Below are 5,356 nucleotides of genomic sequence, written 5' to 3' on the forward strand. Positions count from 1 at the left end.
CTCCACCCGAATATGACAGCGGTACTAAAAAAGATTTTACCCCAGGAGGGTACCGGCTCTACCAGAGTTGGAGAATCCCTCCCCGGGCACTCTAGCTCGGGCTGCCCTTCGTATTCTGGGGAGGGCACAGAACCGCGCATGACCAAGGACAAACGAGGCAGTATCACTACGGCACCCCGCTCCACACTCAACGTGGACTTTTGCAATATCAGGGGAATTCACTCCAATTTAAACGCCGTCCACCACCACCTTGAGACGGCGCAGCCGGCCTTGTGTTTCCTTACTGAGACGCAGATATCGCGACCTAGCGATACGTCATATTTAACGTACCCCGGGTACAAAATTGAGCACAATTTTTTGCCTCATGCCGGGGTATGTGTGTACGTTAGGGAGGATATATGCTGTCGCCGTCTCGGCAATTTTGAGGGTAGGGACCTGTCCACTCTCTGGCTCCGCGTAGATTTAGAGGACCACGTCCGCATCTATGCGTGTGTCTACAGGTCCCATAGTGGTAACGCAGAAACCGATCATCTCATGGGCTGCGTTCAAGCGGCAATTGACGACGTACTTGCACAGATCCCCTCCGCTGAAATCGTAGTCTTGGGTGATTTCAACGGGAACAATGCCGAATGGCTTGGATCACGTACCACAGACTACGCAGTGCGATCTGTGCATAATTTTGCATTGGCGTATGGTCTGTCCCAATTGGTTGAGTCGCCAACGCGGCTCCCGGATGTGGATAGCCACATGCCGTCCTTATTGGATCTTCTGCTGACTATACATCCCGATGGTTACCAGGTCTTTGTCGACGCCCCTCTCGGAACGTCCGACCATTGCCTGGTCAGGAGTGTAGTGCCTATCCGTCAAAACACGTCGTCAAAATCGGCGAGCAGCTTTTCAGTTACCCGACCGGAACACGCAAGTTCTGGTCGTTGTCGAAAGATGCTCTTGGTAACTTCAGCCAGCTGTCCATGCCGCCGTTGCACATGAGGAATGACATGAATGACACCCTGGCCCATACGGCAAAAGAGAAAGCCGATCTCTTGTGCACTCTTTTCGCCTCCAACTAGACTCTTGACGACAACGGAAAAACACCGCCGACCATCCCGCGGTGTCAGAGCTCTATGCCTGAAGTACAGGTCAGACAGAAAACTGTTAGGCGACCTCTGTTTTCGTTGGACGTCAGGAAGTCGAGCGGGCCGGATGGCATTTCCCCAATTGTGCTTAGAACGTGTGCCCCTGAGTTGACGCCGGTGCTAACGCGTTTATTCCGGCACTATTATTCTAAAGGCTTAGTCCCTGACTCATGGAAGTCTGCCCTTGTCCATCCGATCCAAAAAAAAGGAGACAGTTCGGATCCGGCAAACTACAGGCCTCTTGCTATTACCTCCCTGCTCTCAAAAATCATGGAGAGCATAGTTAGCCGTCAGCTCTTGGTATACCTAGAGGGTCACCAGTTGATCAACGACCGACAATACGGGTTTCGCCATGGTCGGTCGGCAGGTGATCTTCTGGTATACCTGACACATAGATGGGCTGCGGCTATTGAAAGCAAGGGGGAAGGCCTGGCAGTTGGTCTGGATATAGCGAAGGCCTTTGATCGTGTATGGCACAAGGCGCTCCTCTCCAAACTTCCATCATTTGGGCTTCCCGAGAGCTTGTGCAAGTGGACCTCCAGCTTCCTCACTGGGCGTAGCATACAGGTCGTTGTCGACGGATATTGCTCGAACCCGAAGCCCGCGAATGCTGGAGTGCCCCAAGGCTGTGTGCTGTCTCCCACGCTGTTTCTTCTGTATATCAATGATATGTTGGACACCTCCAACATTCATTGCTAGGCACTGGTGATGCCATATACACGGGCCATGCAGGTCTTTCTCGGGAAATCGTCGACCAGTGCCGGGAGAAACTTGTGTCTTCTATCGAGTCCTCTCTTGAGAAGGTCGCGGAATGGGGAAAATTGAACCTTGTGCAATTTAACCCCCAGAAGACTCAAGTTTGCGCGTTTACCACTAAAAAAACCCCATTTGTCGTATCACCGCTCTTCGACAACACTTCCCTCAAAGCCTCGCCTAGTATCGGAATACTGGGTCTCGAAATCTCGAGAGATTGCCAATTTCGTGGTCATCTGGAAGGCAAAGCCAAATTGGCTTCAAAGAAACTGGGCGTCATTAATAGAGCACGGCAATACTTCAAGCCGGCCCACATACTAGCGCTCTACAAAGCGCAGGTCCGGCCACACATGGAGTATTGCTATCATCTCTGGTCTGGCGCACCAGAGTATCAGCTCGATCCATTTGACCGCGTGCAACGCAGAGCAGCTCGAATTGTCGGGGACCCAGTGCTCTGTGAACGGCTGGATCACTTGGCGTTGCGTAGAGACGTCGCTTCATTGTGTGTCTTCTACCGCATTTATCACGGGGAGTGTTCCGAAGAGCTGTTTAACCTGATTCCTGCCGCCGAATTCCACCTTCGCACGACACGCAACAAGTTAGGATATCATCCTCACCATCTGGATGTGTGGCGGTCCTCCACAGAGCGGTTTTCAAGGAGCTTTCTTCCACGTACTACAAAGCTGTGGAATGAGCTTCCTTGTGCTGTGTTTTAGGAAGGATACGACATGGGTACCTTCAAAAGAAGCGCGTACACCTTCCTTAAAGGCCGGCAACGCTCCTGTGATTCCTCTGGTGTTGCAAGAGATTGTGGGCGGCGGTGATCACTTAACAACAGGTGACCCGTACGCTCGTTTGTCCTCCTATTCCATAAAAAAAAAAACTTGCTGTAAATGAAAAATTACGTACTAGGTACCGAATAAATATAATAATTCCAGAGATTAATCTAATATATAAAATTCTCGTGTCGCGGTGTTTGTAGTTAAACTTCTCCGAAACGGCTTGAATGATTCTCATGAAATTTTGTGTGCATATTGGGTAGGTCTGAGAATCGAACAACATCTATTTTTCATACCCCAAGTTTTTTTTAATTACTTTATACAACAACAACATTTGCATATATATCTCATGATTAGAAAGCGTTGCCATAAACTTTACGATTATTGCTATACTAAATAATAAGCGAAATATTGAAGCAAACATTCCCAATAATCCTAAATGTTTGTGGAGTTTTGTAAAAAATAAAAAGATGGCCTGTCACCACCTCCCTCTTGTATGAAAATGCTTAATATAACAGCACAGACAGCAGCTGATATTTCCAATCTAAATTCATAAAAATTTTCGTCTACATACACTAATTGTGATCAACATCACGTTGGCAGTTCTAGTTCAGTAGATGTTGATAATGTTTATTCTCTGATGTCCCTTAGCTTCAGTAAAGCTGAAATATCTCAGAAAATACAAGGACTCGAGATTAATAAAAGAGCTGGACCTAAAAGAGCTAACCCAAATTTTATTAGGTCACTTAAAGAAGGTATATTTCCTGAAGAATGGAAAAGGTCTCATGTTGTACCTGTATATAAAAAAGGAGATGTTATTGACGTAAAAAATAACCGCCCTAAATGTGTTTTGTCTTGTTTGTTCAAGCTTTTTGAATCTGTGCTCTATCGTATTATCTCAAAAAATAGTGACATTTTCATCTCTGATGAGCATAAAAGTCCCGTTGAATTCAAACGAACCTCAACATGTTAGGAATTGGACAATGGGCGCCAGATTGATGCAATATACCAATGCCTTTGATAAAGTCTGTCACCTTATACTGATTCAGAAGCTAAATGATTAAGGAATTGGAAGAAACTTACTGAATTGTTTCGAGTCATATCATCATAATATACTTCAGTCAGTAGTTGTAGGAGGCACTGAGTCTACTTCATTCATTGCGCGATCTGATGTTCCCCAGGGATCCCACCTAGGACTATTGCTCTTTTTGGAACGAAGTTCCTTACGGCAGGCTTGGAGGAGATAGGAATTTTGCTGCGGGCCCGAACTTAAATAAAATGTGATAGTAAAACCGTAAGAAAAAGTCCGTGGAATAAAACCGTTAAATGAGACGTGCGCAGGCGCGACAGTCGTATACACAAGCGAGTAGTGTATAATACCTTTCTCTTTCTCCTTCTTTTTTCAGCAATAGAATTTAATGACGAGACTGATTAATAAGAATTACTTATAATAATAAATAACTTTTTTTGTAATTATTTCTATTTCTATGTAATTTTATGTCGTCAAACAAAAATAAAGAGACATATTTTGTTATTTTAATTGATAATTTGGATTACGATTTTTTTTTTATTTTACGTAATTTATTATTTCCTAAAATACTGAATTTCCTAAATACTTTCCTGTACTTAAATAAAAACTAATCTGCAAAATTTAAGAGAAAAGTCAAGAAAACCTACATAAAATTTAACACGATTTTTTTTTCAAATTGTGTCAATTCTACATTAGCCGAAGGAACTTCGTTCCTACCTAAAAAGATGTGGTGTCGTGGGTGTTTTTTTTATATTTGTGAATGACGGTAGGAATCATATAAAATATTGTAAAGCATCTCTGGTAGGTATGGTCTCATCAAATGGTAAGATCATCAATACAAGCGAATGTTTTGACCTTACGGGTCAGCTCCTCTTCCATAAATAATAGAAAGGTCTCGTCTTCTATTGTTCCTTGCTCATATTCACATTTCAATTGGTATTTAAATGTCATGAGATGCCGATGTCGCCTTGAGGCGATGACCTTGATTTTATTTCGATGGGTTTAGGCTATGTTCATCACAATAGTTCTATTGCGTCCCCTAGTGGTGATAGTATGGTGTAAATGCAGCCTATCTCTGTTAACTAGATACCCCTCTGTGAAATAGAAGTAAACTCTAGTTGCGATGGTAATAGTTTCTGCAGAACAATATGTCAATGACATCGAAAAACTGGCTACGCTTATTCCTAGAATGCATGTATTGATCTGAATGAAATCATCATCCTGCCGTATTTTTGCAGTACCGAGGTCAAAAAAGTGTGTTTGTCGATTTCTTGGTGCTAGAAATTACCTTAGCACTAAGTCAACTTAAATACGTTTTCACTGATGTATTGTGGAAAGGTTCCCGTGACATTTAATTTTTGTATTTTTCTTATCAGTTCACAAAAAAACGTTAAGTTAATTAAAAATATAATACACACTAGTAGTTGGAACACAATTATTACCTACTAGCGAAGTCGTTATGTGATAATGTGAATCGACCTTATCAGATTAACTATTTCAAGAAAACGTCATAATTTAAATAATGGTACATTTGTTTTGACCCTTATCAACGACCTTATACTTAACTATCATTGTAGTTGCTATGCTAAATTCAACTTCATGCCGATGTTACAACGATCATTATTGGGTAACTGATTGGACTTAATTACGATAAGTTG

The sequence above is a fragment of the Leptidea sinapis genome, chromosome 45 (genome assembly GCF_905404315.1).
Source record: "Leptidea sinapis chromosome 45, ilLepSina1.1, whole genome shotgun sequence".
Lineage (NCBI taxonomy): Eukaryota > Metazoa > Arthropoda > Insecta > Lepidoptera > Pieridae > Leptidea > Leptidea sinapis.